Source organism: Phyllopteryx taeniolatus, chromosome 2 (assembly GCF_024500385.1).
Source record: "Phyllopteryx taeniolatus isolate TA_2022b chromosome 2, UOR_Ptae_1.2, whole genome shotgun sequence".
In the NCBI taxonomy this organism is placed as follows: domain Eukaryota; kingdom Metazoa; phylum Chordata; class Actinopteri; order Syngnathiformes; family Syngnathidae; genus Phyllopteryx; species Phyllopteryx taeniolatus.
Window position 1 is genome coordinate 31,552,190 of NC_084503.1, and position 13,212 is coordinate 31,565,401.

The following is a 13,212-nucleotide window of genomic DNA, read 5'->3' on the forward strand; positions in this document are numbered from 1 at the left end:
GCTTAATTTTTTGGTTGCACATGATTAAAATATAGTAAACTGATCTGATATGTTAAAACCTAAAAACAAAAAAATAATTCTCAAAAGTTATCACACTAAAAAGTCACCAATAGGCAAGATTGACCCATATAAAGTTTATACCATATATACAGAATGTATAATTCAACATAAGGCGACATACATAATATTCCATCCATCCATCCATTCATTTTCTGTACCGCTTCTCCTCACAAGGGTCGCGGGAGTGCTGGACCCTTTACCAGCTATCATCGGGCAGGAGGCGGGGTACACCCTGAACTGGTCGCCAGCCAATCGCAGGGCACATAGAAACAAACAACCATTCGCACTCACATTCACACTTACGGGCAATTTAGAGTTTTCAATTAACCTACCATGCATGTTTTTGGGATGTGGGGAGGAAACCGGAGTGCCCGGAGAAAACCCACGCAGGCACGGGGAGAACATGCAAACTCCACACAGGTGGGGCCCGGGGATTGAACCCCAGTCCTCAGAACTGTGAGGCAGACGCTCTAACCTGTCCATATATATATATATATATATATATATATATATATATATAATATTCCATTTATTCAAAATTTAAAACAGTTCCCAGGTATCTTAATATTAAGTATGTAATGCTTTCTTCAAAATACCCCAAGGATCAAGAATTACAGGCACTTTACACACACCGTTTGTTGTTTTGCCAAAGTTACCGTTTAGTTTTTTTTTGGCTGCAAGTCTCATCCAAGAGGGCCATATGCTGCTGGGCCGGATTTCATCACCAAGCGACTGTGAAATGTGAAGAACATGCAAGGACAGCATGGATTGTATTTTCACTCATGCAGGCAGCCCTTCATCACCAAGGTGTCTAATTGCATTTGTCATTTGTGTGCGGAACTGTGTGTATGACGCACGCGGAGGATACACTGTCAAACCCAAATACCCCCCAGCCCCACCACATTGACAACTTCACTGAGCTATAAAGTATGCGCTGGTTATCAGAGGCTAATGTTGTTTGCTAATGCTAATCTGTGCATCCAACAAAATTCCATGTTATCTCTTTGACATGGTTTCAGGGCACCATGTTGACTACCCATGATCCATATTATGTTTCATTATTTAAATAAAACAGTCGGCAAAATGTCCATGCATGTCACAAGGTCTCAGTTGAGCAGGAATAAGCTCTGGCCTTGCTGTGTGGAGTTTTCATGTTTTCCCCGTGTTGTGTGGGTTTTCTCAAGCTTCCTCCCAGATTCCCAAAACATGCATGTTAGGTTCGTTGAAGACTCTTAATTGTCCATAGGTGTGAACGTGAGTGCAAATGCTTGTTTGTTTATGCCCTGTGAAGTCATTTGAGATAGCTCACTCGCAACCCTAATGAGGGAAAAGTGCTGTAGAAAATGGAAAGATGTAAAATATGGCTTTTCATAGATTGAATTGGCCTGGCTGGCCTGTAAAATATTATAGACCACGAAAATAGGCGCTCTATGGTTGGGTGCCATCACAATGACAGAGACGCTATCCTCGCTTTGACAAGCCCGTAAATCATTACAAATGATTTTTAAGCTGTTAAATTAAGGTGGAATTATAACAATATATCGTGTGGCTTTTCAGTGTCCAGTCGGATGCAGTTGACAGTATGAACTAACAAGGCCAAAAAGATTTACACAATGAACCTCTGCTGCGGTAGAGCGAAGCAGACACGATGAATCAGCCAGGAGACAGTGAGTTCATTCACAGAGAACCTGGAGACACAAACACAGAGAGAGAACCAGTAGAGAAATATCACTTGCAAAAGAAACCCAAGACTATTTTTTCAAACCCATTTAATGGTGCACTAGTTATGAGCCAGAAATGACCCTGCCACTCCTTTCTTATGCTCTGGACACTGTACACTGTACATGTAAAGAAGACCAGAAATGGTTGTTAACCTGACAGCCATTTGAACACACAGGATCTGGACAATGTTAAGATTTAATTTTACTCTCATAATAACTTTTCATTCGGTTCATATACATCTTCGACCACGGTTTCATCTGCGGGCATTGTTTGCGTGTCATAATCTGGTACGCACATCAAGGACTTTTTAACAAGAGTCTGTTGCATTTAGAGAAGACGTGATACGCTCGTTCATTTTGGTCCTGTCAGAAAGCAGAGGCGGAGGATGGCGTCTGGTGTAAATTTAGCACAAAATGAAAAGAAAAAAGCCATCATTTTCTCCTTGGATGACCGCTCGTCTCGAAAACAACATTCAATTAGAGTCTGAAATGTTTTACAGTGTGCAAGAAGTGTTAAAAAATACAAAGTCGCATATCGGGACCACGTTTTTGCTCAGACAATATTTTAATATAATAAAATGTGACTCAGAGGCATTTAGTCTTAAACCGTGCCGTGTCTTTTCAAGACTCTTGGCTCATTATTTTGGTTGCCTCACAATGGAGGAATTGGATGAAACGGCGTTGCTAGGACTAATGGGTGGCACATTTCATGAAAAAAAAAATACATAAATAATAATAAAAAAAGGCGGCACGGTGGAGACTGGGTAGCACATCTGCCTCACAGTTCTGAGGACCGGGGTTCAAATCCCGGCCCCGCCTGTGTGGACTTTGCATGTTCTCCCCGTGCCTGCATGGGTTTTCTCCGGGCACTCCGGTTTCCTCCCACATCCCAAAAACATGCATTGTAGGTTAATTAACAACTCTAAATTGCCCGTAGGTGTGAATGTGAGTGCGAATGGTTGTTTGTTTGTGTGTGCCCTGTAATTGGCAACCAGTTCAGGGTGTATCCCGCCTCCTGCCCGATGATAGCTGGGATAGGCTCCAGCACGCCTGCGACCCTAGTGAGGAGAAGCGGATCAGAAAATGGACGGATGGATGGATAATTTAAAAAAAAAACTACTTGATGGAAGTTTTGATGAGCGTGGTTTTGTGCAAAAAGGAGTTTCATACCACTGAAACACGTCAACCCTACGACATATGATTCAACTTTTCAACTGCCACAAAGAAACCGTTTAAAGATAATACTGGTCTAAAAAAAACTGTCCTTAAATGGCAATTTAACTTTAGATCTGTTTAATTTTGGCCACGGATATTTTTCTACTGTTGGTTAGCGGTTGGCTCCTTCTTGCACTTTTTCTGTCATTAGCGGTAAGCAACTCGAAAATGTTACAGAACAACCTCCCGCATTTCCCACACTTTAATACAGCTTGGTTCATGCTAGTTATATTATGCAGTAGTTAACTTATTTTTACGCTTCTAGGACAGTTAAGAATGTTAAAAACTTGATTTAAAACTGGCTGTAAAGTTTTCAAAGGTTTTATGAAGGCATTTTTTTTTGTTTCAATAATGAGAAAAATGGTTTCCAGATCCATAATGAATTGGATTGTGTTCCACCAATAGTTTCCACTGTTTTGTGTATTTTTCACGTGGCTGTTATCTGACTCATTTTTTCATTCCTCAGCGTTAAACCCTAACAGTTGCGTATGTGAAATTAAAGCCAGCCTCCTGCTGGATTGATCTTTTGTTTCCAAGACAAAAGGTCAGCGGGTGCAACAAATTGCACAACAGGAAAAATTACGCTCGTGTCTTCTTTTGTCCCAAAATAACTTTGATCAAGGCGGATGAGTGCCCTCAGGCAGTTAGATCGCAGCTAAAAAGGTCAAACAATATTCCTACGATCTGGAGTAGGTCATTTTTGTCTGAATCGATTATCTCCTCGCTCTTCTTCCAAGCATAACATTAATGTTTTTAATCCAATAACACGACTTGAGTTATGCCTATCAACAGGAAAATAAATTATTCTGATATTTTCATGTGAACAAATGGTCACATTATTTGCTGTGTTGAATCAGACACACAAAAAACTTAGAACATGACCTATTTCCTGTTAACACATTACCCCACTTTTATTGCTTCTTTACACAATGACAACAATGTAAGGGATATGTTGTTTGTGAGTAATGAGAACAAAGGCCTGGGATGTGAACCGCTGAGTTGCATAATACATAATACAGGTGATGCTAGAATAAGGTCTATATGATGGACAGAGAAAAACACTGAGAGGAAGTGGAGGGAAGCCAAATCTGAAAAAAGTCTGTTGATTTTGGATTTGAAAGAAACATGTTAGACATTTTCCCTGGATGAAAACCTTCTCAACCTGGGCCGAAGGTTCACCTTAAAAAAAGACAATGACCCTAAGCACACAGCTAAAATACCGAAGGAGTGGCTTCAGAACAACTCTGTGACTGTTTTCAAATGGCCCATCCACAGCCCTGACTTAAACCCAATTGAGCATCTCTGGAAAGACCAGAAAATGACTCCTCACCAACATTCACCATCCAACCAGACAGAACTGGAGAGGATCTGCAAGGAGGAATGGCAGATGATCCCCAAATCCAGGTGTGAAAAACTTGTTGCATCATTCCCAAAAAGACTCATGGCTGTATTAGCTCAAAAGGGTGCTTCTACTAAATATTGAACAAAGGTTCTGAATACTTATGGCTGTGTGATATTTCAGTTTTTCTTTTTTAATAAATCAGCAAAAATTTCAACAATTCTGTTTTATTTTCTATCAATATGGGGTGCTGTGTGTACATTAATGAGGAAAAAATGAACTTAAATGATTATAACAAATGGCTGCAATATAACAAAGAGTGAAAATTTTAAGGGGGTCTGAAAACTTTCCGTACCCACTCAATATGTTGCTATGTCGCAACAACAAAGCTTTTGGGATGTGACATAAGGCCTATTTGACAACTGCCTTTAAACTTCTGACTTAGGACAGTAATTTAAAAAAATGCCTAAATGCCATTATTCTGGCATTTAGCAAATAAAAATTATTTTGGTAGTCCTAATTGTCCTAACACAAGAAAGGTTTAGTCTAATTTCATGTCAGACAGTCAGAAAAAAAAAAAAGCCTGAACCGGAAGAATGGAACATTAACTAAAGTGGGACTTTCCTCACAACAACTGTTGTTGACTGGCAGAGGCCTCTCTGGAAGGCATCTGAATGACTGTTGTTTGTATCCCAAAAGAGTGATACAATTCACGGTTTGGAGCATCTTGGAAGATGAATAGTTGGGTTTCCACACCAAAAAAAAAAAGGCTAATGCTGTCCATCCTAGCCTGCTGCATGAACTATAATGCCTGCTCGTATGAGAGGCGAAACGTACTCTACAACCACAGCAGTCCAGTTGCGACCGAGTCAATGCCCTGAGAATGAAATGACCTGGATGAATGAGAATTCTCACAGGCATACAGTATTTCAATGTCAATCAAAAGTGGCCAGTACGATACTAATGTTGGACAGTCGCAGGGTATAGGGGCCGGGCCCTGCTGTGAATACTGAAAATAAAGCAAGGAACTTTTGGTTTCTGATTGCCTATATTAAAACTTTAAACCGTAAATATACCGTACCAAAAACCATGATACCAAAACACTCTCCATAACTTCGATTTATAACCCAGGCTAAACTTAGCTCCTGCTAGACATACAAAGATCTTAGTCGAGATGTATCACTTCAACAACACTTCCTTGACACCAATGACTATATTACGGTTAGTCAAGGCTTTTGGTGCCACCTTGTGACATCTCAGAGAACAATGAAACATAAATACGGCATTTAATAATAAATATCGAACCGTTAATAGGCAGATGTTAAATGTGCACATTTTCAACCACAAAAGGAATCTTGGTTAATGTGCGTATGTGTGTGTGCAATATTCCTCAACAAGGGGCGAGTGCAATGCTAAGGAGTGAAGCAGCAGAAAGAGATTAGCAGTGAAAGACCTTGGAGGAGCCAATGTTGTCAAAATGACCAGGTGGCACTTATTGCATGAGGAGACCAACATAGTTTGGTTGAAGCATAACAGGCCAAGGTCACGAGCAGCTGTGAAGGAGGAAAACTAGTCGGAGGCAGACATCTTGTGTCGGCAACGGCCAAATAAACTTGACCACAGTGTTTGACATGCTCCACTACATGCTGTTAACTTTCTTTGTGCTCCCTCTGATCCCCGTTTCAACGTTTAATTAACAAGAACATGCTGGACGTGTGGTGGACTTTCCCCTCTCTCGTGACGGTTAGCTTTGCTAAAATTACATGCAGACTACAGTTTAAATGTTTGTTAAGGGTTTAAATGAGTCTACATATGAATTTCAGTTATGAACAGCTGCAAACATGCTGTTTGACAGTGTTTCTCAACCTTTACTGAGCCAAAGCACACATTTTACGTTAGAAAAATCTCACATCACGCCGACCAAACAAAAATGTCACAAAAAGTATGCATACTGAAATAATGATGATCTCGTCTCAATTTCCTCACAAGTTGACTTAGTGTGAAATGTGTGCCTCTTTTATTGAACACAAAGTTGTTATACTCGCAAGAAGCCATGACTTATTCTGTTGTATGAATGGCAACAGGGGAATACACATTTTATTGTACCTTCTGCCATCTAACTGTTCTGCCTTTCGCGATACATCACTGGCATAGATAGAAGAATGAAGTGAGACATATGTCTAATTAATAAACAAAGAATTCACAGAATAATAAAGCTAAAAACAAAGCTAAATTGGATAATTTCCAGGGGCACCCTGTTTTGAAATCACTGGTTGAGAAGATGTGGACAAAGCCTGTCTTTGCCTTTTTGGGGGGGGGGGGGGGGGTGTTTTTTGTGATGGCACCCCATAAGGGTATTGCCCATCTCTCCCGGGGGAGGTTGAGGGCGAGAACACCCTGGACTGGATAGAATCAGAATCATCTTTATTGGCCAAATATGTTAAAACACACAAGGAATTTGTCTCCGGTAGTTGGAGCCACTTTAGTATGACAGCAAACAGCCACTAGTATTTTACAGAATATACATTTAGGAGATAAAAACACAAGTACGGATAGTCATTCAGCAATGAAAGGGTACCAGTAATGTGATAATGCTGATAAAATGACAACTGTGCAAATGATTCATCAAAGTCAGCAACGCAATTAGCAATTTAAAGTGACTAGTAGTGTGATAATTGTGGTACAATGACAGTTGTGTCCTCAAGCACCGCAGTGGCCAGCAGTAATCAACAACAGTTATGCAAATAAAGCAGAGTGACGAAGCCACAGCAATGAGTACAGTAATAAAGTAATACTGTCCCAACAGAGATGGCAAACTGGCAACAATTGGCAACCTGTCACAATGGAATTGTAAGCCAACTATTTCAGAAGTTAAGGGAAAGCGGGAAGAAGCTATTGCAATGTCTGCTGGTTTTAGTGTGTCGCCAGCCAATCTCAGGGAACATAAAGACAAACAATACATATGGACTGGTTAGAGCAGTGGTTCTCAAACTGGGGTCTCCAGACACCTGGGGGTCTGCGAGCTGAAGCTTGGAGGTCAGCAAAATAATTTGCAATAAATGATTGTCATATCATTCAGCCAAATAAAAGCTCTGATATGAGTGTGACGTATCTACACATAAATCCGATATCTTCTTTTCCTTTCGGCTTGTCCCTTTAGGGGTCGCCACAGAGCGTCATCCTTTTCCATGTAAGCCTATCTCCTGCATCCTCCTCTCGAACACTAACTGCCCTCATGTCTTCCTTCACGACATCCATCAACCTTCTCTTTGGTCAACCTCTTGCTCTCTTGCCTGGCAGCTCCATCCTCATCATCCTTCTACCAATATACTCACTATTTCTCCTCTGGACGTGTCCAAACCATCGAAGTCTGCTCTCTCTAACTTTGTCTCCAAAACATCAAACCTTGGCTGTCCCTCTGATGAGCTCATTTCTAATTTTATCCAACCTGGCGAACCTCAACATCTTCATTTCCGCCACCTCCAGCTCTGCTTCCTGTTCCTCTTCAGTGCCACTATCTCTAATCTGTACATCATGGCTGGCCTCACCACTGTTTTATAAACTTTGCCCTTCATCCTAGCAGAAACTCTTCTGTCACATAACACACCTGACACCTTCCTCCACCCGTTCCAACCTGCTTAGACCCGTTTCTTCCCTTCCTGACCACACTCACCATTGCTCTGGACGGTTGACCCCAAGTATTTAAAGTCCTCCACCCTTGCTATCTCTTCTCCCTGTAGCCTCACTCTTCCCCCACCACCCCTCTCATTCATGCACATATATTCTGTCTTACTTTGGCTAATCTTCATTCGTCTGCTTTCCAGTGCATGTCTCCATCTTTCCAACTGTTCCTCCACCTGCTCCCTGCTTTCACTGCAGATCACAATGTCATCTGCAATCATCATGGTCCACGGGAATTCCAGTCTAACCTCATCTGTCAGCCTATCCATCACCACTGCAAACAAGAAGGGGCTCAGGGCTGATGCAGTCCCACCTCCACCTTAAATTCATCTGTCACACCTACAGCACACCTCACCACTGTTCTGTATTATTCTAACATACCAATATACTCACTATTTCTCCTCTGGACATGTCCAAACCATCGAGGTTTGCTCTCTCTAACTTTGTCTTAAACCAAAACATAGTACCTTGGCTGTCCCTCTGATGAGCTCATTTCTAATTTCATCCAACCTGGTCACTCAGAGAGCGAACCTCAACATCTTCATTTCCGCCACCTCCAACTCTGTTTCCTGTTGTCTCTTCAGTGCCACTGTCTCTAATCCGTACATCATGGCTGGCCTCACCACTGTTTTATAAACTTTGCTCTTCATCCTAGAAGAAACTCTTCTGTCACATAACACACCTGACACCTTCCTCCACCCATTCCAACCTGCTTGGACCCGTTTCTTCACTTCCTGACCACACTCACCATTGCTCTGGACGGTTGACCCCAAGTATTTAAAGTCCTCCACCCTTGCTATCTCTTCTCCCTGTAGCCTCACTCTTCCCCCACCGCCCCTCTCATTCATGCACATATATTCTGTCTTACGTCGGCTAATCTTCATTCCTCTGCTTTCCAGTGCATGCCTCCATCTTGTCCCACCTCCACCTTAAATTCATCTGTCACACCTACAGCACACCTCACCGCTGTTCTGCTGCCCTCGTACATGTCCTGTATTATTCTAACATACTTCTCTGCCACTCCAGACTTCCGCATGCAGTACCACAGTTCCTCTCTGGGTACTCTGTCATAGGCTTTCTCTAGATCTACAAAGACATAATGTAGCTCCTTCTGACCTTCTCTGTACTTTTCCATCAACATCCTAGAGGCAAATAATGCATCTGTGGTACTCTTTCTAGGCATGAAACCATACTGTTGCTCGCAAATACTCACTTCTGTCCTGAGTCTAGCCTCCACTACTCTTTCCCATAACTTCATTGTGTGGCTCATCAACTTTATCCCTCTATAGTTCCCACAGCTGTGCACATCACCCTTGCTCTTAAAAATGGGCACCAGCACAGTTTTCGTCCATTCCTTAGGCATCTTCTCACGCACTAGAATTCTATTGAACAAGCTGGTCAAAAACTCCACAGCCACCTCTCCTAGATGCTTCCATACCTCCACAGGAATGTCGTCAGTACCAACTGCCTTTTCATTTTTCATCCTCTTTAATGCCTTTCTAACTTCCCCCTTATTAATCATTGACACTTCCTGGTCCACCACACTTGCCTCTTTTACTCTCCCTTCTCTCTCATTTTCCTCATTCATCAACTCCTCGAAGTATTCTTTCCATCTAGCTAGCACACTACTGGCACCAGTCAACATATTTCCATCTCTATCCTTAATCACCCTAACCTGCTGCACATCCTTCCCATCTCTATCCCTCTGTCTGGCCAACCTGTATAGATCCTTTTCTCCTTCTTTACTGTGCAACTTGGGATACATGTCATCTTATGCCTCTTGTTTGGCCTTTGCCACGTCTACCTTTGACCTGTGTCGCATATCAATGTATTCCTTTCACCTCTCGTCGGTCCTCTCAGTGTCCCACTACTTCTTAGCTAACCTTTTTCCTTGTATGATTTCCTGTACTGTGAGGTTCCACCACCAAGTTTCCTTCTCTCCTTTCCTGCCAGAAGATACACCAAGTACTCTCCTGCCTGCCTCTCTGATCACCTTGGCTTCAGTGGTCCAGTCTTCTGGAAGCTCTTCCTGTCCACCGAGAGCCTGTCTCACCTCTTCCTGAAAAGCTGCACAACACTCGTCCTGTCTCAGCTTCCACCACATGGTTCTCTTTTCTGCCTTTGTCTTCCTAATCTTCCTCCCCACCACCAGAGTCATCTTACACACCACCATCCTATGCTGTCTAGCCACACTTTCCCCTACCACTACCTTACAGTCGGTAACCTCCTTCAGATTACATCGTCTGCACAAGATGTAATCCGCCTGCGTGCTTTTACCTCCGCTGTTCTGCTGGTCATCCTATGTTCCTGCCTCTTCTGGAAAAAAGTGTTCACTACAGCCATTTGCATCGTTTTTGCAAAGTCTACCACCATCTGTCCCTCCAAGTTCCTTTCCTGGATGCCGTACTTACCCATCACTTCTTCATCACCCCTATTTCCTTCACCAACATGTCCATTACAATCTGCACCAATCACGACTCTCTCTCTGTCTGGGATGCTCGGAACGACTTCGTCTAGCTCCTTCCAGAATTTCTCTTTCACCTCTAGGTCACATCCTACCTGTGGGGCATTGCCGCTAATCACATGACACATAACACCTTCAATTTCAAGTTTCGGCCTCATCACTCCATCTGATACTCTTTTCACCTCAAAGACATTCTGAGCCAACTCTTCTTTTAAAATAACCCAGACTCCATTTCTCTTCCCATCTAGACCATGGTAAAATAATTTAAACCCTGCCCCTAAACCTCTAGCCTTACTGCCTGGTCTCCTGTACACACAATATATCAACCTTTCTCCTAGTCATCATGTCAACCAACTCCTGAGATTTTCCTGTCATAGTCCCAACATTCAAAGTCCCCACATTCAGTTCTAGGCTCTGTGCTTTCCTCTGCTCTTTCTGCCGAAGAATCCGCTTTCCACCTCTTCTTCTTCTTCGACTTCGACCCACAGTAGCTGAATTTCCAACGGCACCCTGCAGGATGACGCCGCCGGTGGCGGACGTTGTTAACCCGGGCCACGACCGATCCGGTATGGAATTCTTTGGATGAACGCTCATATTTGTTTGGCAAAGTTTTAAGCCGGATGCCCATCCTGACGCGACCCTCTGCATTTATCCGGGCTTGGTACCGGCCTACAGTTTTTAATGGCTTGGCCCCCCATAAATCTCTGTGAATATATATATATTTTTCAAAAGTCCGATTTTTTCAATGAACAAAGGTGTCATTTCTAGATTAAAAGGCGTAATATCACATGAATACTGTAAAAATGTGGTTCCCCCCCCCCCCCCCCACACACCTGTTAAAATATTATTTTCTCGCTTTGTTAAACGTTGACTTTCATATCATAATTTATTATTGTGCTGTAAAAGTCACCACATTGCTAATTCTCCGGTTTATTTTTAGTTCAATTGATTTTTACATGAAGGTTGGTTATCCATGCCATTAATATATTTGAATTTATATGCTCTTATTCTATCTAACACGCAAGCAAAGTTTTTTTTTTAATTTATTTTTTTTAAATTTAATTTCCATTGTGTTGTCAAAGGGTTCCCCCTGTTGGCCAAATACTGTCAACGGATTTGCTCCTGAGTAAATGTAGCTAAGTAATATAGTAATATAAATTCCTGAACATGTTTAATTATGTTCTCGATAATAATATAATTAAACTGGCAAATATTTCTACAAGTGCAACAGTCACAACACATACGCTCAGGCAGACAGACGCACACACTATCACTCTCATTATAGATAAATAACAGGGGTTTATTTTAAATGAAAAGTCAAATGAATGCTTATTTTTACTTTAAAGGCCTCTTACTGTATTATTACTCCAAGTGTGCTTTTTAATATTCAGAAGAAATTGCTGAGGGGACTTGTATCCTACCTGTCAAACAGGTGACCTCCAAATACAACAATGATACTACTGAATGTCTGCAGCAATTCTTTCACCCAGTGAGTGTCGTTTTACTGCCAAGCCTTTCTTTGATTCTTTCAAAAATTGATCATTGAACTTAATGTTATTAACATTTAAACATTTATCTGTGATACACATACTAAATAATCATAGCCAGTGGAATTATAAGAATAAAAATGTTTATCTTTAAAGCAGAAGTAACATGGCAGCATGACCTAATCTTAAATACAAACAAATAATTATTATTTAGTATGCCATTTTAAGTCTGCGAAAGTAGGGCCATTATACTTTACTTACAACTATCACACACACACAAAAAAAACAAAGAACAAAATATTTAATCAAGTTTAATTCTTGAATTATTTAGTTGAGGTACAGAGTTATGTTTGAAACATTCTTTCCTATTTCTTCTTCTGACTCATGCTGGATGGACTGTTACTACAAAACAAGAAACACTAAGTATTTAAGTTCCTAAATCCTGGACTTTAGTAGTTAGTTTAAGTGGAGATAGGCTGCTGCCATCTGACCTCTTAAATGAGTTAGGCCCAACAGCTCCATCCTTCACAATAGATAGATAGATAGATAGATAGATAGATAGATAGATAGATAGATAGATAGATAGATAGATAGATAGATAGATAGATAGATAGATAGATAGATAGATAGAGTCCCCTCCAAAAGTATTGGAACAGCTTTTGTTTTTGTTGTATACTGAAGACAATTGGGTTTCAGATCAAAAGATGAATGAGACAAAAGTTCAGAATTGCAGCCTTTATTTCATGGTATTTACATCTAGATGTGTTAAACAACTCAGGACACACCACCTTTGAAGCCACCCACTTTTCAAGTGAGCAAAAGTATTGGAACAGACGTGATTTAAATTAACTTAATGTGAATAACATTTATTATTTGGCGCCATAACCTTTACTTGCAATAACTGGATCAAACCGATGAAGTCCTTTGTTGTGTTGGCAGACAGTGTGTTTTGGGTCATTGTCTTGTTCAGACATGTAAACATCAAAGGTATGAAAAAGGTGACAAAAAAAATAAATAAAATTTTAGGGGCGATCTGGGGGGAGCCCCCGCAGAGAATTTTTTTAAAATTTTAACATAAATTAAGCAATCTGGAAGACTCTAAAGAGTACGGTGGCCTGGAAGTGCAAAACAATACAACAAATTGTGAAACACTAACATTTCAGAAAACACAAAAACAAAACACGAAACACTTTCACATTTCAGGAAACACAAAAACAAAAGCAGAAACACTTTTACAAAAAGACG